The 27,110-nt window shown below is 42.0% G+C and overlaps 1 protein-coding gene across 4 annotated transcripts in view; it reads right to left on the minus strand.

The window, feature by feature from the left end:
• The window catches only part of gpr61 (G protein-coupled receptor 61), a 282,577-nt gene that overhangs the window by 84,415 nt on the left and 171,052 nt on the right, over window positions 1-27,110 (minus strand). The window contains exon 3 of one of the 4 annotated variants that reach the window (XR_011955480.1): window positions 16,574-18,353. The exons of the other annotated variants lie outside the window; for them this stretch is intronic. The gene's annotated coding sequence lies outside the window, so the exon portion shown is untranslated. Of the gene's footprint in view, window positions 1-16,573; window positions 18,354-27,110 lie in introns of those variants that run through there. 4 annotated transcript variants of the gene reach the window in all.

Genomic DNA, 27,110 nt, shown 5'->3' on the forward strand with positions numbered 1-27,110 from the left:
CAAATATTTCCATTCCAGGCAACCAGCATCAGCACCAAGATTTCAGCATTCAGTGTGGACTGAAATAGACAATAGACGATTGGTGCAGGAGTAGGCCATTCTGCCCTTCGAGCCTGCACCACCATTCAATATGATCATGGCTGATCATTCCTAATCAGTATCCTATTCCTGCCTTATCTCCATAACTCTTGATTCCACAATCCTTGAGAACTCTAGCCAACTCTTTCTTAAATGAATCCAGAGACTGGGCCTCCACTGCCCTCTGGGGCAGAGCATTCCACACAGCCACCACTCTCTGGGTGAAGAAGTTTCTCCTCATCTCTGTCCTAAATGGTCTACCCCGTATTTTTAAGCTGTGTCCTTAATCCTTTAATAATCTTATATGTCTCAATCAGATCCCTTCTCAGTCTTCTAAACTCAAGGGTATACAAGCCCAGTCGCTCCAGTCTTTCAGTGTAAGGTAATCCCGCCATTCCAGGAATTGACCTCGTGAACCTATGCTGCACTCCCTCAATAGCCAGCATGTCTTTCCTCAAATTTGGAGACCAGAACTGCACACAGTACTCCAGGTGTGGTCTCACCAGGGCCCTGTACAGCTGCACAAGAACCTCTTTGCTTCTATACTCAATTCCTCTTGTTATGAAGGCCAGCATGCTATTAGCCTGCTTCACTACCTGCTGTACCTGCAGGCTTACCTTCATTGACTGGCATACAAGAACATCCAGATCTCTCTGTACTGCCCCTTTACCTAAATTGATTCCATTTAGGTAGTAATCTGCCTTCCTGTTCTTGCCACCAAAGTGGATAACCATACATTTATCCACATTAAACTGCATCTGCCATGCATCTACCCACTCACCTAACTCGTCCAGGTCACCCTATAATCTCCTAACATCTTCATCACATTTCACCCTGCCTCCCAGCTTAGTATCATCAGCAAATTTGCTAATGTTATTACTAATACCGTCTTCTATATTATTAACATAAATTTTAAAAAGCTGCGGTCCCAGTACTGATCCCTGCGGTACCCCACTGGTCACCGCCTGCCATTCCGAAATGAAGCTGTTTATCACTACTCTTTGTTTCCTATCAGCCAACCAACTTTCAATCCAAGTTAGTACTTTGCCCCCAATACCATGCGCCCTAATTTTACTCACTAACCTCCTATGTGGGACTTTATCAAAAGCTTTCTGAAAGTCCAGGTACACTGCATCTACTGGATCTCCCCCATCCATCTTCAGAGTTACATTCTCAAAAAATTCCAGAAGATTAGTCAAGCATGATTTCCCCTTCATAAATCCATGCTGACTTTGACCTATCCTGTTACTACTATCCATTGTGTCGTAATTTCATCCTTTATAATAGACTCCAGTATTTTTCCCACCACTGAGGTCAGACTAACTGGTCTATAATTTCCTGTTTTCTCTCTCCCACCTTTCTTAAAAAGTGGTATAACATTAACCACCCTCCAATCCTCAGGAACTGATCCTGAATCTATCGAACCCTGGAAAATCATCACCAACGCATCCACGATTTCCCGAGCCACCTCCTTCAGTACCCTGGGATGTAGACCATCAGGACCCGGGGACTTATCAACCTTCAGACCTAACAGTCTCTCCAACACCAATTCCTGGCAAATATAAATTCCCTTCAGTTCAGGTCCTTCAGCCACTGTTACCTCAGGGAGATTGCTTGTGTCTTCCCCAGTGAACACAGATCTGAAGTACCAATTAAATTCTTCTGCCATTTCCTGGTTCCCCATAATATATTCCCCTGTTTCTGTCTTCAAGGGCCCAATTTTAGACTTAACCATTTTTTTCCCTTTCACATACCTAAAAAAACTTTTACTATCCTCCTTTATATTATTGGACAGTTTCCCTTTGTACCTCATTTTTTCTCTGCGTATTTCCTTCTTAGTAATCCTCTGTTGTTCTTTAAAAGCTTCCCAGTCCTCTGTTTTCTCACTTAAATTTGCTCATGTTATACTTTTTCTCTTTTAACTTTATATGTTTCTTAACTTCTCTTGTCAGCCACAGCCACCCATGCCTCCTCCTAGGATCTTTCTTCCTTTTTGGAATGAACTGATCCTGCAACTTCTGCATTATACACAGAAATATCCGCCATTGTTCCTTCACTGTCATCCCTACTAAGGTATTGCACCATTGAACTTTGGCCAGCTCCTCCCTCATAGCTCTATTGTTCCCTTTATTCTACAGAAAAATTGTCACTTCCGATTGTACCCTCTCCCTCTCAAATTGCAGATTGAAGCTTATTGTGTTATGGTCACTACTTCCCAATGGCTCCTTCACTTCGAGCTCGCTTCACTTCGTTGCACAATACCAGATCCAGAATTGCCTTCTCCCTGCTCGGCTCCAGCACCAGCTGTTCTGAGAATCCATCTCTGAGGCACTCCACAAAGTCTCTTTCTTGAGGTCCAATACCATCCTGATTATCCCAGTCTACTTGCATGTTGAAGTCCCCCATAACAACTGTAGTAACATCTTTGCGACAGGCTAATTTCAGCTCCTGATTTAACTTACATCCGACATCCAGACTACTGTTTGGGGGCCTGTAGATAACTCCCAAGAGGATCTTTTTACCTTTAGTATTTCTCAGCTCTATCCACACTGACTACATCCCCTGATTCTAGGTCCCCTCGCGCAAGGGACTGAATATCGTCCCTTACCAACATGGCCACCCCACCCCCTCTGCCCGTCAGTCTGTCCTTAACGATAGCACGTGTAGCCTTGAATATTCATTTCCCAGGCCCTGTCCACTTGAAGCCACGTCTCAGTTATCCCCACAATATCCTATCTGCCAATTTCCAAAAGAGCCTCAAACTCATCCATCTTATCTCTAATGCTTCGTGCATTCATGTATAGTATTTTTAATTTGTTACTGCCCTCACCCTTTCCATCAATTCCTATTTCACTCAACCTTACAGCATGATCCCTTTCTGAGTTTTCTGCCTCATTGATACAGTTGTCTTTCTTGACTTCCCTTGTTCTAACTTTCCCTCCAATTTCCTTCTTAAACATCCAGTTTGTCCCCTCATCCCCCGCTACTTAGTTTAAATGTAGCTGTGTTGCAGTAGCAAACCTGCCTACCAGAATGCTGGTCCCTAACCTATTAAGATGCAAACCGTCTCTCTTGTAGAATTTATGCTTACTACAAAACATACCCCAGTGATCCAAGAACTTAAATCCTTGCTTCCTGCACCAGTTCCCCAGCCACACGTTCAAGTCCATTATCTCCCTGTTTCTGGCCTCACCAGCCGAGGAACTGGAAGCAAACTGGAGATAACCACCTTGGATGTCCTGCTTTTCAGCCTTCTTCCTAGTTCTCCGAAGTCTCGCTGTAGTATGTTCCTCCTCTTCTTCCCAACATCATTTGTGCCAACATGTACCACCACCTCTGGCTCTTCACCTTCGTCCTTGAGGATTTCCTGCACTCTGTCTGTGAAATATTTTGGATATAGGTACTGCACGGGGTTAGATAGAGAGTAAAACTCCCCCACACTGACCCCATCAAACATTCCCAGGACAGGGACAGCACAGGGTTAGATACAGAGTACAGAGCTCGCTACACTATCCCCATCAAACACTCCCAGGACAGGGACAGCACAGGACTAGACAGATTAAAACTCCCCCCTACTCTGACCCCATCAAACATCAGCTCACTGAAAACCCAATGCAGAACCCAGAGGGCGAGATGATCTTCAACTCTGACTCGTCATCCCAATCTGGTACCATGTACTGAAATCATTGTATTACCTGTGCACTCTTTAATGTAGGATTGGTCTAGTTCTCTGATGATTCTCTGATAAACGAACTCAGTCTCACTTCCTGAGTAATTCATTCCTGTTCCCCTTGGATATCTCTTCTGGTCTTCTGAAAATGTAAGACCTCAGCTGATTTATTTTTCTAATGATAGTGTCTTCTGACTTCCTGTCCCTTCACCAGACTTTCTGCTCTCCCTTTTAGCTTGTGTTTGGAATTGTATCATCTCTAATGCTTTTGGCTTTTCTTCATTCATTTCTCCTGTGTGTGGTCTTGGGAAGTTATGATTAGCCTGAAATTGAGTTCCAACATTAATGTATCCATTTTTAACATCTTCCCTTTAACAATTCTGCTGTTTAATATATTTTATTCAATGCAATTGCTGTGGAACTGAGTAGAGCTAATTTCTGAAGCAGAGTTCTCTTAATCAGTGATTTTGTTCTTGACTGCTGTTCCTACCTCTCCATTCAATGGAGGATGGAGTGGAGAATCTGTCACTTGGTTGATGCCTGCCTCGAAAGTGAACTTCCTGAACTCCTCAGACATTTTTTTTTAAAAACCTGCACATGGGCTATGGGTGCCAATGGCCTGGCCAGCATTTATTGCCCGTCCCTAATTGTCCAGTGGGTACTTTACTACATGTTACTGTGAACCTGGACTCACAAGCAGGTCAGAGCAGAGGATGAGAGATTCCCCTCCCAGAAGGATATTGCTGAGCCAGGGATTTGACAAAAATTGATCATAGTTACAGTCATCATTGGTCTAACTTTTTAATTCAGATTTTTGTTTAACTCAAACTTCACCATCCACCACAATGGAATTTCCACCTACATCCTCAGTACGTTCTGAGGAAGGGTCACTCAACCTGAAACATTGACTTTGATTTCTCTCCACAGATGCTGCCAGACCTGCTGAGCTTTTCCAGCAAGTTGTGTTTTTGTTCCTCAGAACACTAGCCAGGGGTTCTATGTTACAGTTCTGGTGGCATTACTGTGATGCCCCACAGTGTCTGACACTAATTCTTCTGGGATCCTGTGTATCATAAAGATCCTTTACAATATTCTGATCATTGAGCCTGCTGTGGTTGCATGAGTCTTAAAAAGGAGTCCATGAGGATGAAATACATCTCACCTCTGAAAACAAATCTATTACTAGTCTTTCCCATGGCCTTGCAAGAAATGATTAGTTCTGCAGTCAAAGCTATGCATGACACACATCTGGCATGACAAAATATTATCTTGCATGTCTTTTGAAATGCATGATCAACACATTGAGTGTTGTGCTTTTCCTCCACACTTCCTAATACCTAGATAGCTCTCATAAATTATTATGAGAATTTCTCTATGGTTAAAACCTTTCAACTGTTACAAATCTTCCTCTATTGTCAAGTGATGTTTCTGTTTATGGTAGCTTTGCAGCAATGGGTCTGCTGGAGTATTTTCGGCCTTCCTTGCAGAAAAAGTTATAGAGACATTCAGTCATAGAGATATACAGCATGGAAACAGACCCTTCGGTTCAACCCATCCATGCCGACCAGATATCCCAACCCAATCTAGTCCCACCTGCCAGTACCCAGCCCATGTCCCTCCAAACCCTTCCTATCCATATACCCACCCAAATGCCTTTTAAATGTTGCAATTTTATCAGCCTCCACCACTTCCTCTGGCAGCTCATTCCATACACGTTCTGTGTGAAAACGTTGCCCCTTAGGTCTTTTTTATATCTTTCCCCTCTCACCCTCTAGTTCTGGACTCCCCCACCCCAGGGAAGAGACTCATAATTTTGTAAACCTCTATAAGGTCACCCCTCAGCCTCTGACACTCCAGGGAAAACAGCCCCAGCCTGTTCAGCCTCTCCCTGTAGCTCAAATCCTCCAACTCTGGCAACATCCTTGTAAACCTTTTCTGAATCCTTTCAAGTTTCACAACATCTTTCCGATAGGAAGGAGACCAGGATTGCACGTAATATTCCAAAAGTGGCCTAACCAATGTCCTGTACAGCCGCAACATGACCTCCCAACTCCTGTACTCAATACTCTGATCAATAAAAGAAAGCATACCAAACACCTTCTTCACTATCCTATCTACCTGTGACTCCACTTTCAAGGAGCTATGAACCTGCACTCTAAGGTCTCTTTGTTCAGCAACACTCCCTAGGACCTTACTATTAAGTGTATAAGTCCTGCTAAGATTTGCTTTCCCAAAATGCAGCACCTCGCATTTATCTGAATTAAACTCCATCTGCCACTTCCCAGCCCATTGGCCAATCTGGTTCAGATCCTGTTGTAATCTGAGGTAACTCTCTTCGCTGTCCACTACACCTCCAATTTTGGTGTCATCTGCAAAACTTACTAACTGTACCTCTTATGCTCACATCCAAATCATTTATGAAAACAACAAAAAGTAGAGGATCCAGCACTGATCCTTGTGGCACTCCACTGGTCACAGGCCTCCAGTCTGAAAAACAACCCTCTACCACCACCCTCTGTCTTCTACCTTTGAGCCAGTTCTGTATCCAAATGGCTAGTTCTCCCTGTATTCCATGAATTCTAACCTTGCTAATCGGTCTCCCATGGGGAACCTTGTCAAATGCCTTACTGAAGTCCATATAGATCACATCTACCACTCTGCCCTCATCACTCCTCTTTGTTACTTCTTCACAAAACTCAAACAAGTTTGTGAGACATGATTTCCCAAGCACAAAGCCATGTTGACTATCCCAAATCAGTCCTTGCCTTTCCAAATACATGTACATCCTGTCCCTCAGGATTCCCTCCAACAACTTGCCCGTCACTGATGTCAGGCTCACTGGTCTATAGTTCCCTGGCTTGTATTTACCGCCCTTCTTAAACAGTGGCACCACATTTTCCAACCTCCAGTCTTCTGGCACCTCACCTGTGACTATTGATGATACAAATATCTGAGCAAGAGGCCCAGCAATCACTTCTCTAGCTTCCCACAGAGGTCTAGGGTACACCTGATCAGGTGCTGGGGATTTATCCACCTTTATGCATTTCAAGATATCCAGCACTTCCTCCTCTGTAATCTGGACATTTTGCAAGAAGTCACCATCTATTTCCCTACAGTCTATATCTTCCATGTCCTATTCCACAGTACGTACTGATGCAAAATATTCATTTAGTATCTCCCCATTTTCTGCAGCTCCACAAAAGACTGCCTTGCTGATCTTTGAGGAGCCCCATTCTCTCCGTAGTTACCCTTTTGTCCTTAATGTATTTGTAAAAACCCTTTAGATTCTCCTTAATTCTATTTGCCAAAGCTATCTCATGTCCCCTTTTTGCCCTCCTGATTTCCCTCTGAGGTGTGTTCTCCTACTTTCTTTATACTCTTCTCAGGATTCACTCGATCTATCCTGTCTATACCTGACATATGCTTCCTTACCTTTGTCACTCCTTGTCAGACTTTTGAGCTGAATGGATTTGACTGGGTTTTTCTCAGTTGCTCGTAAAGTGTTGGTTACTGCTGTTGAATAAGATTATCTTTTCCTACTCAATCCAATGCTGATCTGAAGAATGTACGCACCATTACTTGCACCTTGCCTGGAACTAGACTATACTGTAGTTATATCTATATATCTAAGCCTGAATCTTTGTGTGCATTAAAGGCATTTCAAAATTCCTTTCAATTCCATTATTAAAGGTTTCTATTCCACCTCAACCAGGAATTTCAGTCCCATGAAGTATTCTCCAAGCTTTTCACAATTCCCTGTAACAGCTGATGCTTGCCTACCACTGTTCAGGTGCTGTCAAAGCTCTCAAAGTAAAATAGACCAGTTTTCTGGTTGCTTTAACTTGTACTTGGATAAGGACTGCTCCTAGTTCTGTGGATGATACATCGGCAGCTATTGCTATGAATAAACCCAGTCTAATGGGCTAAAACATCGTTAGAAAGGCACCTCTCTTCAATCTTTTCAAATGCTGCAGTCTGTTCCTGGTGCCAACTTCTTCAAAAGCTCTCTTTAGGTTGGGTGAGATGGCAACATTGAGAATAAATGTTCCCACATGATTCGCCATGTCTAAGGAAAGCTGTACATCATTTGTGCAAATAATGGCTATATATATTCATTGATGCCACTTGTCTTCCTTAAATCCACTCCAATGTCTTGTCCTGAGATCATGTATCCTACATATCCCAATCTATCCTCACGCAAATATCATTGTAAGGAATTGAAGAATTGTGATGCAGTGTAACAATTGTGTGCAATAGTTCCTTTCATACATCCCACTGGCTATGTTCCTTCCTCATTTTACCATTTCTTTTTTCTGTTTATTCTTTACATGGAATGTGTCACAGCTAAGGCCAATAATTTTTACCTGTCTCAAATTGTCACTGGATTGAGTTTTGACTTTAGAAAGTAGATAAGACACTATTACATCTTTGTAGATCTGGGATCATATGTTGGCCCAACTGGATAAGGATGGCAGTTTCCTTCTTGAAGGTCATTAGTGAACCAGGTGGCTATTTGCAACAATCAATGATAGTTTCATGGTCATCATCCTGGAGATTAGCCTACAATTCTAGATTTATTAACTGAATTTAAATGCCACCACCTGTTATTGTAGGAATGAACCCATGTCCACAGAGGATTAGCCTTTGCTCCTGGAGTACAGCAAGTTCTCAAAAAGAGTCATACTGGACTCAAAATGTTAAGTCTGTTTCTCTCTCTCCACAGAAATTGCCAGTTTCTGCAGCTTTCTCTGTGTTTGTCCGTGGAGTGCTGGATCAGCAGCTATATGGCAAATAGTTCCCAGTTTCCCTTCTAGGGTTTGACATGATTTCGGCTGCACAGATTAGAGGTGCACACAGGGACACAGTGGAATCCCTAACTGCACACTCCAAAAGAATGGCCTGGAAAACTGAAGATTCTGCTGATCAATTCCCCAACACTCCATTTAATTCAGACAATCTGGAGGATTCCACTGCAGATAACTACATAGTTTCTCAGGAAAAGTTAGACTATTAAATAACCAGTCTAACTGGAGTAACTATGCAACTGAATCACTAACTTACCTCACATTTCCCAACTACAGTCCCTGAGAGCTCTGAGAAACTCAGATCCCTTGGACTCCCACACCCTGACGAGACACTCCCTGACCCCTGAGGACCTTATACCCCTCCCCCTTTCCCTGAATCTGCCTCCCTTTCCACCGCCCAGCTGACCCCCACAATCCAGATCAGATCCAACTTCCCCCTACCACTGTACACGATCTCCCTGGCTCTGGGGTCAACACCTTGCCCTATCAATGGACTTATTCATCCCATTGTGGACCCAAACCCCTGCTCCTCATCACACCCAGCCCTTCTGAACTGAATCGATCCCCTTCTGTCAGAACCAACCCTCTCCATCACTCCCAATGAGACCTGACGTGCCTCCCTGTACACTGGGATCTGAGACTAGCACAAGCCTTGTTTCCTGCCCATCCCACCTACACTCTATTACCTGCCCCCCTTGTCACATTGTACCCTGGCACTTCCACCTACCACCCTAGCCCCTGGCACCCTACCTACCCAGCAGCCTCACCTCACATTTACATTGTGTACTTGCCCTTTCCCAGCTGCTGTCAAAATGGCTCTCTGTGATGATGGATCTTACGATTACAGAATACAGTAACTGACCACTGTGAAGGGATCATGGTGTACCTTCTCCTGACTGTTATAAGCCATAGGGAGCTGTCAGAATGGAAATGCAGCTCTGTATATCTGAAGGAACCCTTAACAGAGCATCAGAGTCTTCCCTTTTCAGCTCTTTACCATGAAAAATGCTTTAATTTCACATTCTGCTTCTAGAAGTTTTATCCCTAGCAGTTGCTATAGTTTACCTGTTGTATAAACCTATATAGCTACCTTCATATCGAGATACTGGTCTGGACTATCATGGGTTGTGGATATATGCACACACAGTGGCCTTGAGGCTGTTTGCTTCTTGTCTCAAAGTAAAACTCCTCAATTTCTGATGGACTGTACACTCCTTTATTTACACCTATATATAGTGGGTTCTCAAACATAGCTCTCCAGTGCAATTTCTAAGACCTCTCCAAAGGTCCAAGAAATGTACCTACTACAAGGGAGTCACACTCATTCTAAACAGAAGTCTCCTCTCTCACTGTGACCAGAGTTATGGAATCAGTTACTTCATCACGACTTAGATGAAAACCAAAATCTCATTAGGCTACAAAAGTTTTATCTTTACCAGTTCTTATTGTTGCTGATCTGAGGACATGGAAAGTTTTACATTTTAATGGGGATGAGTTAAATACACATTTGTTTTCAGTAATAGTTCAAAATAATGAGCTCAGGGTGACATTTTTCAGAAATCACCTACCCCTCTGTTCTAGTTTATTCCTGTTAGATGGAAAATGATGGTGAATTGCCATTTACAATTGACTTAAAGCGTAAATTTGCAAAGTGCTCGGGTAGTTTGTTAACTGAGGTGGCAATAGGGAACCTGCAATTGCCCCAACACCCCTTTGTTAACTGTCTAAACATGATCAGCCTGCTCCTAACCATCTAATGGCTCCCTTGTAGTAGGTACATTTCTTGGACCTTTGGTGGGTTTGGGATATTGTTAGACTCAGCTCTGATTCCACCTTCCTCCCACAGTCGAATAGCCCATCTACACTTGCAGTCTTATCTCACACATGGAGAATAGCCACATGGTGCCAATGACCTATGAAATGCAGAGTCAGCACCTCCAGATGAGAAAGATTAATGCTTTCCTTATTGTTTCATTAGTCTAAATATTCATCTAAAACAGCAGGATTCTGCAATGGCAAAAACACTAATTTGCATTTATAGATCACTGTATTAAAGCGTCTGGAAAGCTTCATGGAAGAAAAATGCATTATTGAACTGTATTTGAAGATATCAGGAGAAGTGACCAAAAGTTGGTCAAAGAAGTAGCATTTAAGAAGCATCTTAAAGATGACAGGAGACATAGAGAGGTGAAGAGTTTATTCACTAACTGCTTACACAATTCCTAGCAGTGAAACAGAAAACAGAAAATAAATTAAATCATGACACAAAGTAGAGGAATTTAAATAATTTAAATAATATTTAGCTTTGAAGCATCATAATTATTAATGTGAGCAGACTTTAGATAAATAAAAAGGAAGTTTGTGAGAAGACTTGTAGCTCGGGTGCTCGTTGTTGTGGTTCTGTTTGCTGAGCTGGGAATTTGTGTTGCAGACACTTTGTCCCCTGTCTAGGTGACATCCTCAGTACTTGGGAGCCTCCTGTGAAGCGCTTCTGTGATCTTTCCGCCACCATTTGTAGTGGTTTGAATCTGTCGTTTCCGGTTTTCAGTTCCAGCTGTCCGCTGCAGTGGCCGGTATATTGGGTCCAGGTCGATGTGCTTATTGATTGAATCTGTGGATGAGTGCCATGCCTCTAGGAATTCCCTGGCTGTTCTCTGTTTGGCTTGTCCTATAATAGTAGTGTTGTCCCAGTCGAATTCATGTTGCTTGTCATCTGCGTGTGTGGCTACTAAGGATAGCTGGTCGTGTCGTTTCATGGCTAGTTGGTGTTCATGGATACGGATCGTTAGCTGTCTTCCTGGTTGTCCGATGTAGTGTTTTGTGCAGTCCTTGCATGGGATTTTGTACACTACATTGGTTTTGCTCATGCTGGGTATCGGGTCCTTCGTCCTGGTGAGTTGTTGTCTGAGAGTGGCTGTTGGTTTGTGTGCTGTTATGAGTCCTAGTGGTCGCAGTAGTTTGGCTGTCAATTCGGAAATGCTCTTGGTGTATGGTGGTGTGGCTAGTCCTTTGGGTTGCGGCATGTCCTCATTCCGTTGTCTTTCCCTTAGGCATCTGTTGATGAAATTGTGGGGGGATCCGTTTTTGGCAAATACATTGTAGAGGTGTTCTTCTTCCTCTTTTTGCAGTTCTGGTGTGCTGCAGTGTGTTATAGCCCTTTTGAACAGTGTCTTGATGCAACTTCTTTTGTGTGTGTTGGGGTGGTTGCTTTCGTAGTTTAGGACTTGGTCTGTGTGTGTGTCTTTCCTGTAAACCTTTGTGGTGAATTCTCCGTTCGGTGTTCTCTGTACCATCACGTCTAGGAATGGGAGTTGGTTGTCCTTTTCTTCCTCTCTAGTGAAACTGACAACCAGAAGCGGCAGATTCAAACCACTACAAATGGCGGTGGAAACATCACAGAAGCGCTTCACAAGGAGGCTCCCAAGCACTGAGGATGTCACCTAGACAGGGGACGAAACGTCTGCAACACAAATTCCCAGCTCGGTGAACAGAACCACAACAAATAAAAAGGAAGACAGAGACCAAAGTACTAAATGGAATTTATAAAAATGAGAGGAGACCTTCTTGAAACTTACTAAGTTTTTCAGGAGCTTGACAGGGTAGATAATGGTAGGTTGTTTCCCCTTTGTGAGAGTCTAGGAGCTGAGGGTGTCATTCATTAAAGTGAAGATAAGGTGAATTTTTATTTCTCTCAGAGATTACTGAATATGTGGAATATATTACTGCAGACTGGAATGTTAAGTACATTCAAAGCTGAGATAGACAGATTTTTAATCAGTGAGGGAATCAAGGATTATGGAGAGGAAGTAGGAAAGTGGGGTGGAGGGTTATCAGATCAACCATGATCCTGTTGAATGACATGGTGCCATAAGAGTCAAACAGCACGGAAGCAGACCCTTTGGTCCAAGTCAGCCATGTCAACCAAGTTCCCCAAACTAAACTCGTTCCACTTATCTTTCTAAACCTTCCCTATTCATGTACATGTCCAAATCTCTTTTAAATGTTGTAACTTTACCTGCAACTACCACTTCCTCTGGCAGTTCATTCGGCCTACAAACCACCCTCTGTGTAGACTTGCTTATTTCTGAAAACAATGAGTCTGTCTTTCTTACCCCATAAATGGGACCTTGCTCACCATATTAGCCCTGAATGTGTAGGAGAGGCACTTATCCACATCAAGGGTAAGGAAAATTTGGAACTCATTCACACCCTCTGTCTCCATAAGGATGTAAAGCCTGGAGTCAATTGAAACTTTCAACATTGAGGTCAATTGATTTTTGTTGGGAAGGGGTATGACAGTATGTTGCCTGAAAGGAATACCCAAATCTTTTCCCCAGCTGTTCTTCTCTTGTGTGATAGACAAAAGGCAGGGAGTCCACTCAGATTTTAATTAGACAAGCCCATCTTTATTTAACTCTTTAAGTGCTAATACTCAATGTAAACATACATGCATTGCAATATTTACTTCTACTTCATCTAACTTAACTTCAATTTAACTCACTTAATTTAACTTCATTCACATTTAATTCTAATTCTAATTTTAACTCTGTAAGTTTGGCTTGAAACAAATATAACCCTGATTTGACTGAAGTGGCTAATGTTTGCTCTCAGTGTAGATCCTGCCTTGTGGTTCTTTGTCTTCTCTGAAGGTAACTTCAGGGCACATGCTTCTCAAATGTTGGTCTCAAAAGGCTCACTCCTGCAAAATCTTTTTCCAGGGAAATGGCCAAATGCAGGTAAATGGGACTGGCTGAGTTTGGAAAACTTGGTTGGCACTGACAAGTTGGACTGAACAGTCTGTGCTGTTAAAATATACGGTATATGTATTTGTTAGCATGTTCCAAACCAAGATGCAAATGCAACCATCTCCAAGTTCCCTTTAAAGTCATGAGTATCATCCTTACAATTATGTCACTGTTCCTTGCTTCTCACTGGATCAAAATCCTGGACTTCTCTTGCTACTGCACAATAGGATTACCAGCAGTAAATGAGACTGCAGTGGTTCCAGAAGGCAGCTCAACATCACCTTCTCAAGAGTAATCAGGGAAGGGTAATAAAGATTGGCCGAGCCAGTGACACACATCCTGAGAATAAGCAAATCTCTCCTTCACCTTTAACAATATCAACAAAAGTTTCAAAGAATTCTCCAGAAGAATGTTATTTTATAAGTGAGCACTGACTCATTAATTGGAAACTGTCTTAACTGCCTGAAACTGTTACACAGCACAACCTCAATAGCAGAGCGGGCAGCAATTAAAATCAGGCGGGGATCTTCAGAATTAATGAATGTTAATTATCAAAGAAGCAATGAACTATTTCAAACCTAGTTTCTCCTGAGGGGCAGAGAGCTCTAGGCTCTATACAGTCCTCAATTAATTCAATTACGGACCCAGTTTTTGGTATTTGCAATGATCAACCAATGTTTGATCCCAATCCGAAATGTGCTGCTTGTAAGGGTGGTGGAAGCATTTAAAAAGGAATGAGATAAATATTTGCAAATGAACAACTTGTAAGGAGATGGGAAAAAGCAGAAGAAATTAGAGTGATGGGATAGCTCCTTCAAATTGTTTCCAGCATGTATCATTAAGGTGATCTTTGTCACTGTTCATGCTCTCAAGGGTACTCCCACTAATATTCATCTCACTCCTTCAATGTAATTTTCTATTCAATTCCTTTTCACGTGCCTGTCTAACTTCCCCTTAAACCTAGCTATGTTATGCTATTGTCCTTATTCCCAGTGTTATGAGCTCTTTATTCTCAGTGCTCTCTGAGTAAAGAGATTTCTCTTGAATTCTCAATTTGTTTAGTTCTTGTGATAAACCTTTATAATGTATTATTGTCATTTTGGAATTTAAACTTACAAATTTTTGGTTTCAGTTCTGTGAAGGTAACCTTTAGAGGTGAGAACATAATTTGGAACCGAGACCTAAATACATCATTTAAAAGAAAGCATGTGATTTCAGTAAGTGTCTATCTGCAATTTAATTGATCAAATGAGTTTTATGACATACAAAGTAAACAGACCAGGGTGACTAATTTCGATTAGTAAGACGTTCAGAAGCATCAAGAAGTCAGTTCAAGAGAATAGCTTCCTCCCAACAGAAGAGTTTTATTTGTGAAGTCTCTAATCTATGAAGGTTGTATAGACATTCCCTATAAATATAGTCTGTTAAGTAAGAAATTAAGGAACTGAGATAGGAATGATACTTCTTTGGGATTGAGTGTCTGTGAAGGATATTGTTGGGAAACAGGTTGAAAATTTGATTTGCTATTGATGTTAAGATAGTTCTAATTTCTAATATATATAAATATATATATATATCTTTGTTTTTTAAATTTTGTTTAAATAATTTGTGTTCCTGTGTTAACGAATATTGATAGAGTCATATGAATGTGTTCAATGACTAATCAACTGCAAAATCTAAACTTACAATCTATCTCTATAACGATCTATTTCTAGTATATGATTGTCCAGTATTCCCATCAGCTGGGATCGTAACATAGATAATATCTTAAATTTTGTTTCCAGGTGTTTTATTTTTTGCTGAAGTGCAACAATTTTTGTGAACTTGCACTCATCAGGACCATTTACAAGAAAAAGTAAAGTGAAGAGAAAACAGCATTTATACTTAATGGAGGAGACTGTTGATTGATTATCAAATGAACTCTAATTTATAGAGGAAATGGCATTGTAAATGTACGAGTTAAAGATGACTGACAGTTAACTACTTGGCTTTGCTAAAATTTTAAACCAGGCAGGTTGATTTTAATTGGTCTAGCCATTGCCTTGGGAGAAAGTGAGCCTTGATGAAGGTCTTATGCCCGAAATATCACACTCTCCTTCTCCTCGGACACTGCCTGACCTGCTGTTTTTCCAGTGCCACACTTTTCGACTCTTGACATTACCTTGAAAAACAAAGCAGAGAATGGCTGTCACCTATTTTGTTAAGTTATTTTTACATCAGCAATGTCAAATTCTGTGCAAGAAGTTACTTCCTAGTTTAGCATTATTTATTTTGCATATATTATCTGATGAAACATCTCAACGTACTTCATAGAAATGTTATAGAAATGTCAGAGCTATGTGGAGTCATATTAAGATAGAAAACGAAAAACTAGGTTAAAATTTTGTGGAGAATGAGAAAAGAAAAGTAGAGAAGCAGAGAGGTTTAGAGTGGGAATTCCCGATTGGGCTCACTGAGGGCTGGTGCCACCATGGAGAGTGAAAATCAAAGATGCTCAATATTTCAGAACTGGAGAAGCCCAGAGACGTCCGAAGTTTGTAAAGTTGAGGGCGATCACAGAGATAGAGAGGAGTGAAACTAAAAATTTGAAAATAGAGATGAGGTTTTTTTTAAAACTTGGCATTTCTTAAATGAGAACCAATATAAATCAGTAAGCACAGGTGTGGTGGGTGAAAGATACATTTTACAAGTTAGGCTACAGGCAGGAGAATTTTGGGTGAGTTCAAGTTTAAAAATCAACAACTTTCAAAAAGGTTCCCCATGACCTCCAAAGTTTTATAATTTGGCTCACAGGGCTGTCCACTGTATAAAGAGGTGACTGTTTACTTTGACATATACTTGGCATCAAATGGATTTGACTAAGAAGTGAGAATGACGTCAGCTCCCTCAGACAAGATTACACTTTATCCTGTGAGGCAGTACCACAGGCTGCTATGTAAGGGAGTAAGACAGAGCAATGTCCCTTTAAACATTGCCAGTTTTGTTTTCCTTTCATTAACATAGTGCATGAGACTCAGTCTGACACATCGAATGTTTTGGTCGGAGTTCTGGAATGTCTAGAGAGCTCTGCAGTCTTCAAAAAACCTTCAGCCCTCTTGAGTGGAATTCAATGTGTTTCATTTTTAATGGCTCTGACTCATGCGCCTTTCTACTTCATTATTGTATTCTGACACCTCTGTTTTTAGGGAACCCTTCCCCCCCCACCCCCCCACCGCCCCCCCCCCCCATCCCGCCACAGTGCTTCAGTATCCAACACACTCAAATACTCTGCACATCCATCAGCTATAGTTAACAATATGTTTCTTTCTCAATCACAGTTCAGTGACCCTTGCTGAAACATTTGGTCGAGATGGGCACGGGTGTGGGCACACACTGGTAAGGACAGAGTTAGCAGTGGACTGTGAAGCCAATTGTGGTTGCACAGCATGAGCCATATCACGCTTTGACAAGGGGCACCAGTGTAATAGTAACAGAGGGTCACCAGCCTGCAACAGCACATGGTCTGTGGATATTGTAAATCCATCCATGAACATTCTATCCAAGAGGTCTTTATTTAGAAAACCAAGAAAATATTTTAACTAAGTGTTGCTATTTCCTAATATTTAGTTACCTAGTTTGGTTAGAAGTTGAGCAGATTTAACATAAACATTAGATAAAAATAACAAATTTGTCAGTATTTTCCACTGCCCAATTATTCAGTGAGTCAGTCTCAAAAAAAAAGAGATGATATACGTGGATTATGCAAAATAACTGGTTGGATTCTGCAAAGGATGACAGACTCAAACTGACAATTGGCAACAGATTGCACTCTACGCTAGAATCTAATTGAAATCTCAATTTTTAGTTCAGAATGTTTTACGTAGAAGAAATGCACTTGAAATTATATAGCACCCCATCGTGTATATCTTGAGAATGTTTATGTAGAAAGAATGCATTTGAATTTACATAGCACTCTATATATCTTGAGAAAGCTTTTCACAATCAATAAAGTGTAGTCACTTCTGTGATGAATTAAGATGACAGGCACTCTGTGTACAGCTAGCTCTTATACACAGCGATGTAAGAATCATCAGCTCATCTGTTTTTCTGAGGTTGGAGAGAGATGAATATTGATCTCAGCACATCACTGAGCTCCACCGTTCGTTTGCAAAATAGTGCCATGCGATCTTTGATATCCCCCCTGAAAGACAGCACCTCTCTCTGTGCAGCATTCTCACGGTGCTTCATTGGAGTGTTATCCTGGAATACATGCACACAGCTCTAGAGTGAGCCTTGAATATTTGACCCTCTGACTCCAGAAAAACCCATAAATACAAAAATACACAGGAGTGGAGAGAAGGGTGGGGAAAGCAGCAACAATGGGGGCTGGCGTTCAGTGTGCACCCACTGTCCTAGAGCGTTACCCAATGCTTGGGTCCACAATTAATCACTGAATGCCTTTGAATGAGGCTTGATGCTAGGTTAATACCCACTATGGTGGGATGTGGCTTTTAGATGGGCATCATTCCCTATTTGAGGGTCTCAGTTGCTGATGGAGAGGAACGGATACCCAGAGGCATCTCGCCTCAAAGGGAATCAGGGAAGAGTTGGAGGCATTACCTACCTTTGTCCTACCTCATCCAACCATCAAACTCACCATGGGGAAGAACATTGAATTTTGCCCTACACCTCTATTTATAAAATCCAGATAAAATTCCAGATTTTCAACAGCTTTCTCAACCTTTGGCCACCTTCAAAATTTTGTGTCTGGATCTTTGGCTTCTCTTTGTGATGCATTTTATTTTTCTGATGAATGCCATCCTTCTTAAAATATGGAAAGTTGCTGGTTAATCATTCTCTCAATAAACAGTATTCACTTAATAAACTGTAGATTATTTGCAGCCGCGTTCAGGACAAAGATAAACCCGTCCTAAATTACAAAGTGCTAGTGGGTAATTCAGTGGGAGTTTTGAAAGCTCTGAGCAATTGTAGTCGTGCCTTTCCACAGGATGAGAAGTGCTGTTGACAGTCAGTTCGAGGGATGAGTAAATCCACCAGTGTCTCTGCTCAATATTCCTGTGTCAACACAGAAAAAAAGAAAGAGAGAGAGAGAGATAGAATCCAAGGCAATGCTTCATTAACTTGACAATCTGCAAACAAATTATCAGCTGTGTTTTACAAATGATGCTCACATATTAATGAGGCATGCCAACAAACAGGATCATCTACAGAGGGGCAGGATTCATGAGTGTTTGAGAGGCACATTATTTGTTGCAAAAAAATTGACTGTTTCAATTAATTCCTCTCTGTTCTCAGTGATCAACTCAAGGGTTCCCATCTACATTTCCCATGTGTGCACCCCCACTTCCAAATATCAGTGAGTCAGGACATTGTTCAGGACAACGATAAGTGCTGCCCACTCACGCAGCTCTGACTTCCCTAATGTAGTCCACGACAGGACAGTGCTGGATGTCCGTCTCCACATCCCTACTCTTTCCCCATTGCCAACTGAAGTCCTCAAGAAGGAAATTAATGCCCCACTTAAAGGTCACATCCCACACAGCTGGTATGCACCCAGCAACAAGAAGGAGATTTCCCAGAAGGAAGCGTGGAAAGCAAAGTGGAATTATATTGCATTCATGTCACAGAAACAGACCATTCGGTCCAGCTAAGCCAGACTAGTATTTGTGTTTCTGATGAGACTCCTCTGACTTGCTCAGCCTCTCACGTTACCATTCTATTCCTTTCTCCATCAGGTGTTTCCTGTTACATACCTGGATAACATTCACTTTGATCACTCCCTCTGGGAGCGAGTCCCACTTCCTCTCTCCACTCTCTGGTTAAAGAGGTTTCCTAAATTCACAATTGGACATATTGGTGATGGTGGTGTGTTATATTCCACTCAAGGAGTCTGTGTTGCTGTGAAAACATGGATATGCCTCAGGAGCAATGGTAACGAGGGTATAGCTCCAAATAACCTTTCCATCACATGGCTGACCAGGAATCTCTGTTGTATTTGTCAATGATGAACATATTTAATTCCCATGGTCTGGTATCCATCATAAAGAAAAGTCAATCTATCAAATCCTTTCATAATATGGATAATTGTTATTCAATCACCCATCAATTTTCTCCTCCCTAGAGAAATGACCCTCAGCTAAATCAATCTTCCCTGTTAGTGAAAGCTGCTCAATTCTGGGACCAGGCCTCTTCAGCATGTGAACTTTTCAATGTCTCAATAAAGCTTCTTTGATATGGACATTACAGCTACTATTGTAGTGTAATAGTAGGGGACATGAGAAGTCATTGGCGAATAGGATCAAGGAAAACCCTAAGGCTTTCTATAGGTTTATCAGGAATAAAGAAAATGACCAGAGTAAGATTAGGGCCAATCAAGCATAGTAGGGGGAATTTGTGCGTGGAGTCAGAGGAGATAGGGCAAGTGCTAAATAAATACTTTTCATCAGTATTCACACTGGAAAAAGACAATGTGGTCGAGGAGAATACTGAGATACCGGCTACCAGACAAGATGGGATTGAGGTGCATAAGGAGAAAGTGTTAGCAATTCTGGAAAGTGTGAAAATAGATAAGTCCCCTGGGCCAGATGGGATTTATCATAGAATTCTCTGGGAAGCCAGGGAGGTAATTTCTGAGCCTTTGGCTTTGATTTTTATGTCATCATTGTTTACAGGAATAGTGCCAGAAGACTGGAGGATAGCAAATGTTGTTCCCTTGTTCAAGAAGGGGAGTAGATAGAACCCTGGAAATTATAGACCAACAAGCATTACTTCAGTTATGGGTAAAGTGTTGGAAAGGGTTATAAGAGATAGGATATACAATCATCGAGAGAGGAATAAGTTGGTTAGGGATAGTCAACATTGTTTTCTGAGTTCTTTGAGTTTATTGAGTTCTTTGAGAATGTGACCAAACAGGTGTATGGGGGGAAAGCAGTTGATGTGGTGTGTAGGGATTTCAGTAAGGCATTTTATAAGGCTCCCCATGGTAGGCTATTGCACAAAATATGGAGGCATGGGATGGAGGGTGATTTAGCGGTTTGGATCAGAAATTGGCTAGCTGAAAGAAGATATATTCATCCTGGAGTTCAATTACTAGTGGCGTACCGCAAGGATCTGTTTTGGGTCCACTGTTATTTGTTATTTTTATAAATGACCTGGATGAGGGCCTGGATGAAGGATGGGTTAGTAAATTTGCAGATGACACTTAGGTTGGTAGAGTTGTTGGCTAGTGATGAAGGACTTTGTGGATTAAAGAGAGACATTGATAAGCTGCAGAGCTGGGCTGAAAGATGGCAAATGGAGTTTAATGCAGAAAAGTGTGAGGTGATTCACTTTGGAAGGATTAACGGGAATGCAGAGTATTGGGCTAATCTTGGTGTCCAGGTACATAGCTCCTTGAATGTTGCCACTCAGGTTGATAGGTTGTTAAGAAGGCATACGATGTGTTAGCTTTTATTAGTAGAGGTCATGCTGCAGCTGTACAAAACTCTGGTGCAGCCACATTTGAAATATTGCGTACAGTTCTGGTAACTGCATTATAGGAGAATGTGGAAGCTTTGGAAAGAGTTCAGAGGAGATTTAGATTAGACTCCCTACAGTGTGGAAGCAGGCCCTTCGACCCAACCAGTGCACACTGACCCTCTGAAGAGTAACTCACCCCAGACCCATTTCCCTCTGACTAATACACCTAACACTACGGGCAATTTAGCATGGCCAATTCACCTGACCCGCACATCTTTGGACTATGGGAGGAACCGGAGCACCTGGAGGAAACCCATGCAGACACGGGGAGAATGTGCAAACTCCACACAAAAGTCACCCGAGGCTGGAATCAAACCTGGATCCCTGTTGCTGTGAGGCAGCAGTGCTAGCCACTGAGCCACTGTGCCGCCCCTTTTACTAAGAGTAAATCTCCTCTGAATCCTTTCCAAAGCTTCCACATCCTTCCTATAATGTGGTGACCAGAACTGTATGCAACACTCCAAGTGCAGCCGCACCAGAGTTTTGTACAGCTGCAGCATGACCTCATGGCTCCAAAACTCAATCCCTCTACTAATAAAAGCTAACACACATATGCCTTCTTAACAACCTTATCAACCTGGGTGGCAACTTTCAGGAATCTATGTACATGGGCACCGAGATCTCTCTGCTCATCTACACTACCAAGAATATTACTATTAGCTCAATACTCTGCATTCTTGTTACTCCTTCCAAAGTGAATCACCTCACACTTTTCTGCATTAAACTCCATTTGCCACCTCTCAACCCAGTTCTGCAGCTTATCTATATCCTTCTGTAATCTATACCATCCTTCAGCACTCTACCAACCTTAATGTCATCCGCAAATTTACTAACCCATCCGTCTATGCCCTCATTCAGGTCATTTATAAAAAGGACAAACAACAGTGGACCCAAAACAGATCCTTATGATACACCACTAGTAACTGAACTCCAGGATGAATATTTTCCATCAACCACCACCCTCCGTCTTCTTTCAGCTGGCCAATTACTGATCCAAACCACTAAATCACCCTCAATTCCATGCCTCCATATTTTGTGCAATTGGCTACCATGGGGAACCTTTTTAAACACCTTACTGAAATCCATATATACCACTTCAGCCCTTATCCACCTGTTTGGTTACCTTCTCAAAGAACTCAACAAGGTTTGTGAGGCACAACCTACCCTTCAGAAAACCATTTTGACCATCCCTAATTAACTTATTCCTTTCTAGAAGATTGTAAATCTTATCTCTTATAATCTTTTCCAACACTTTAACCACAACTGAAGTAAGGCTCACAGGTCTATAATTACCAGGGTTGTCTCTCCTCCCCTTCCTGAACAAGGAGGCAACATTTGCTATCCTCCAGTCTTCTGGCATTATTCCTGTCGACAATGATGACATAAAGATCAAAGCCAAAAGCTCTGGAATCTCCTCCCTGGCTTCCCAGAGAATCCTAGGATAAATCCCATCTGGCCCAGGGGACTTTTCTATTTTCACATTTACCAGAATTGTTAACACCTCCTCGTGAACCTCAATCCCATCCAGTCTAGTAGCCTGTATCTCAGTATTCTCTTCAACAACATTGTATTTTTTCAATGTGAATATGGATGAAAAATATTCATTTAGCACTTCCCCTATCTCCTCTGACTCCACGCGCAACTTCCCACTACTATGCTTGATTGGCCCTAAGCTTCCTCCAATCATTCTTTTATTCTTTATATAGCTATTGAAAGCCTTAGGATTTTCCTTGATTCTATCCGCTAATGACTTCTCATGTCTCCTCCTGGCTCTTCTTAGCTCTGTCTTTAGATCTTTCCTGGCTAACATGTAACTCTCAAGCGCCCTAACTGAGCCTTCATGTCACATCCCAACATAAGCCTTCTTCTTCCTCTTAAAAAGAGCTTCAATTTCTTCAGTAAACTATAGATCCTGCGCTCGACAACTTCCTCCCTGCCTGACAGGTACATACTTATCAAGGACACACAGTAGCTGTTCCTTGAATAAGCTCCACATTTCATTTGTGCCCACCCCCTGCAGTTTGCTTCCCCATCCTGTGCATCCTAAAACTTGTCTCATCACATCATAATTGCCTTTCCCCCAGCGATACCACTTTCCCTGTGGTATATACCTATCCCTTTCCATCACTGAAGTAAACATAACCGAATTGTGGTCACTATCACCAAAGTGCTCACCTACCTCCAAATCTAACACCTGGCACGGCTCATTACCCACTACCAAATCCAAACTGGCCTCGCCCCTTGTTGGCTTGTCTACATACCGTGTTAGGAAACCCTCCTGCACACACTGGACAAAAACTGACCCATCTAAAGTACTTGAACTATAGTATTCACAGTCAATATTTGTTTAACTGTGTGCACATGCTTGTTCAGTTGGTATCATCAGTGCTCTCACTTAGAAACCATTGGGTTTGAGATTCAATCTAAAAATGAGACACATGATTTCTGTCGATAGAGTTTTGCTCTGTAGGTAGCATTTGGAAATATCAGGCAGTGAATAACTAGTTGACCCATCAAGCTCACTGCAGAATCTCAGTGACTGTTGCATACCTTCCGGGTAAAAGAAATAAAGAAATTGTCAAAAGCAGAGAGGCAAAGAAATCAGAAGCAAAATCTTCTCTGACCCCTCAGACAGAGAATGAATGTTAGTAAGAAAGACACGTTCTTTTCCCACATTTGTTCACAGGATATGTGTGTTGTTGGTTAGGCCAGCATTTGGAAACCATTTACACCAACCAGCAATGCATACACCCTGAAAGCCCTCTAAATTAAATGTGAAACCAAGTTTTAGCCTGTCTAATTAAACATGAAAGCAAATATAACAAGGAAGAGCAAAGTGTTCTGTCTTTGTCCTGGTCAACCTAAACAACTTAGAACAAATTACAAGTAACTCATCTGCCTGTTGTTCGTGGGATCTTACTGTGCATCTAAGAGCTGCCGTATTTGACTGTAGAATAATGGATAGTTGACTTTTGGATGTATCTGAGGGACATAATAATATGATGTGCAAAACACTTCGCTCCGTTCTCAGTCTTGTCATATTAAATCCCTTTCTTTATTAAGTACAAATCAACGATCCCTCTGCTACCTTTAATGAATTTGCAATACTACAACAATCGCACATGGCAGCCTCTTTACAAACATGTTATTTATCAAGGGCTTCTCATATCTGGTAAATAATTGCATTTTCAACAGGGTTTCACTGACCCAGGTTGATGTCCCACTGTTCTTATCAAGCCAGGTGAACACATTCAGTTGCTTTGGTAACCTTATAGCAAGGATTCAATACAGTCATAGCAACAAAAGGAAAACTGGTTTTAATCTCTGAAATGTGATAAGGACACAGGGTTAATACATGACACTTTGCAACTTTAGCAAAATGGCATTCAGGAAAACACAGCAGTGGGCCTCTCAATACAGAAGATGGTCAGTTTGCACCACAGCTATCAGAAGCTACACTCCAACAACATTAACCTTTTAAAAACAGAGAGGTCTCTTTTAATCTAACGGAGAAGGGGAGACAACCCTTGTTCCTTTGCAAAATACTCGTCATCTCCTGGGCTGTGTTAGAGGACATACCACATGATAACATGAATTCTCAAAGCCTCAGTAGTAACCATCTTTAGAATTTCTGCTCAGTCAGAGATCTGTGCACTCTATTGAGACCAGTATTACACATCCCTCTGCCCTCTCTTAGTATAATCTGCTTGTTTCCTCCACTTTCTGAGGACATTGTTTCTAAGCACATTGCTTATCCCATCCATCCTAACCAATATATTATTTTTACACTGAGGAAAAACTAACCTGAGGAACTACTACAATAATATCCTGGGTTTGAGTAAATGAGCCTCCAACAACTACAATCAACTTCCTCGTACAGGTTTCACTCAGTGGAGTTTCCTCCAACACCGCAACCTAGCCTCACCCAAATGCCACTGATACCAGGTTTGCAAGGGCTCCTTGACGCCACATTCGGTCAAGTGTGGCCTTGATGTCAGGGACAGTCACTCTCAGCTCATCTCTGGAATTCAGATCTTTTGTCCATGTTTGGATCAAAGCTATAATGAGGCCTGAGACTGAGAGTCCCTCGCAGAACCCAAACCGAGTGTCAATAACAAGATTTTGGGTGATGAGTGTCGATTGATTGTACTGTTGAAGACACTTTGGTATAGAACATTGTCTTTTTTATTTTTGTGATGTTAAAACTGAAGAATCAGATGAGAAAGAGCTGTATTAAAACAAGGATGACTAAATGCTTTGAAAGTAAAGAATTTGATATCTTTTGTGAATCCTGTTTGTGCAGGTGAACTAGAGGTGAGGGTTTGTTTCCAAGTGAAGCTGATTAATGTGGACAGGAATCAATTGTTAATGATAAAGTTCTTCTGCCTGCCAACAGTAAGATGATTGGTTCTCAGTTGGCAAATAGCTTGAGCTGTGAGAGAAGCTAGGGTCAGAACTGGAGGGAAACCAGCAGATCTGCAGCAACCAAAACCTCTTGCACTCAGTTCTCTGCAGTGAGCTACTTTAAACCTGAGGGAAGCAGCTTATGTTATAAATTGGCATTTGGCTGTTAATCAAAATCATAGTGAGCACTCATACCTTGCCACAATTAGGTCTCATCAAACTCTGTGCTGCTATCCCTTGGGATGATTGCCTGCATGAAAGATGCTATATAAATTCAACTCATTGCTGATCTTCCTTGGAATTAGATTAGATTACTTACAGTGTGGAAACAGGCTCTTCGGCCCAACAAGTCCACACTGTCCCACCAAAGCGCAACCCACCCATACCCCTAACCTAACACTATGGCAATTTAGCATGGCCAATCCAACCTAACCTGCACATCTTTGGACAGTGGGAGGAAACCGGAGTACCCGGAGGAAACCCACGCAGACACGGGGAGAACTCCACACAGTCAGTTGCCTGAGGCGGGAAATGAACCCAGGTCTCTGGCGCTGTGAGGCAGCAATGCTAACCACTTGCCACAGTGCTGCCCACCCAGTAACTGTGTGATTCTGGTTTCAGGACCCGATGTTACACCGAATTTGGGGAGGGGGAGTCAGAGGGAGAGATTAAACAGTAAAGGTACCCACTCAGCAGCACAGTTGCAAGCTATTTTACAATCTAGACAATCAACCTGTTTTATTTGTACCAGAAAGTTGTCTCTATATTTGATGGAATCCTGAGTTTTATTAATGGACACAGAGAAGATGCATAGAGGAAGCTACATTGAACATCAATGAAACACCAATTAGATCCAGCCGGATTATAACATCCAATTTTAGGCAACACATTTTTGAGGAAGGATGAAGGTTTTGGAAAGGAGCCAACTGACCAAGGCACCATGGTGCAGAAGGCCATTCAAGAGGGGGGAGCTAATAGACAAGTAGTGGTTATAGGGGATTCTATAATTAGGGGGACAGATAGTATCCTTTGCAAGCCGGATCGGGAGTCTCACATGTTGTGTTGCCTGCCCGGTGCCAGGGTGCGAGACATCTCTGACCGGCTTGAAAGGATATTGGAGCGGGAGGGGGAGGATCCAGTTGTTGTGGTCCACGTTGGTACCAACAACATAGGCAAGACTAGGGTGGAGGACCTGTTTGGGCATTACGAAGCACCAGGCAGGAAATTGAAGCACAGGTCCTCAAGGGTCATAATCTCTGGATTACTGCCTGAGCCACATGCCAATTGGCATAGGGACAAGAAAATTAGGCAGGTAAACACGTGGCTAAGGGATTGGTGTGGGAAAGAGGGATTCCACTTCATGGGGCATTGGCATCAGTTTTGGAACGGGGGGATCTGTACCGTTGGGACGGTCTCCACCTGAACCGATCAGGTACCAATGTTCTAGCGAAGAGGATAAATAGGGTGGTCAGTAGGACTTTAAACTTCTGAGTTGGGGGGAAGGGAAAGTGAAAGCGACAGGGAGTATGGAGGTAAATGGAAAGATAAGCAGCAGGATAGCATGTTTCCAGGCGGATTTAAAATTGAGGCAGACTGAGAATGCAGAAAAAAGCAAGGATAACTTAGGACATATGACTTCCAACATCTCTAATGATAAGGAAGTTAGCATTAAGGCACTTTACCTGAATGCTCGTAGCATTCATAACAAAGCCGATGAACTAATGGCACAGATAATAGTGAATGATTATGATGTAGTAGGCATCACAGAGACTTGGTTACAGGGGGGTCAGGACTGGCAGTTAAACCGCCATGGTTTTTCAACTTATCGAAAAGACAGAGAGGTGGGCAGAGGGGGTGGGGTTGCCTTGGTAGTTAAGAACAAAATTAAAT

Source organism: Chiloscyllium punctatum, chromosome 45, assembly GCF_047496795.1.
Source record: "Chiloscyllium punctatum isolate Juve2018m chromosome 45, sChiPun1.3, whole genome shotgun sequence".
Taxonomy (NCBI): domain Eukaryota; kingdom Metazoa; phylum Chordata; class Chondrichthyes; order Orectolobiformes; family Hemiscylliidae; genus Chiloscyllium; species Chiloscyllium punctatum.